Source organism: Morone saxatilis, unplaced genomic scaffold, assembly GCF_004916995.1.
Source record: "Morone saxatilis isolate NCDOM2014 unplaced genomic scaffold, NCSU_SB_2.0 Contig23, whole genome shotgun sequence".
NCBI classification, from domain to species: domain Eukaryota; kingdom Metazoa; phylum Chordata; class Actinopteri; family Moronidae; genus Morone; species Morone saxatilis.
Genome location: NW_023339796.1, coordinates 7337867 through 7338449, shown reverse-complemented (window position 1 = coordinate 7338449; position 583 = coordinate 7337867). Strand labels below are relative to the sequence as shown.

Below are 583 nucleotides of genomic sequence, written 5' to 3'. Positions count from 1 at the left end.
TCGGCAGTCGGCTCCGGGCAGCTAGCAGCGAGCTAACTACGGTAAATGATGATTTCTCATCCCCACCTCACTTCAACCCTTCTTCCTGAACGAAAATATAGTCCCGCCCTCCCAGTGCGACGCCGCTCAGCGATTGGCTGCCTGACAAACCAGCAAGTGAAAACTGTGCCTCTGATTGGTTGAAAAAAAAACAAAACGTTGTGCTATTGATCCTCGAATGGTGAATGTGAACATTACACCGCGGGTTCGGGGTACAAAGAGGAAAGCCCTTATATGGGGGGTTGCTGTGTTTACAAAATAAAGTGTACAAGATGTTCAATTACTTCCCGGACTCTGTTGAAACCAATTAACTAATAGCTTTGACATAGAGGTAATACAAAAAAAAAAGTTAATTTAAAAGTCTTTAAGGCTTGATAATCCTCTAAAATTCAAATTAAAACAATCAAGTAGAAACAAACATAACCGATTTAATTAATCTGTTTTAATATTAGTATTAATTACCACATCTAGCAATCTTATAAAAATCTAAAATCCCTGACAAAGAATAGATAAATTCTTCTGGTACCTGCTATTCTAAAAGTGT

The 583-nt window shown here is 38.4% G+C and overlaps 1 protein-coding gene across 1 annotated transcript in view; it reads right to left on the bottom strand.

Annotated features, from left to right (window-relative positions):
* mfsd14a2 (major facilitator superfamily domain containing 14A2) overlaps nucleotides 1-106 on the bottom strand; it is a 14164-nt gene extending 14058 nt beyond the window's left edge. Inside the window, exon 1 of the mRNA XM_035670372.1 lies at nucleotides 1-106. The gene's annotated coding sequence lies outside the window, so the exon portion shown is untranslated.
* Between the last annotated feature and the right edge of the window lie 477 nt (nucleotides 107-583).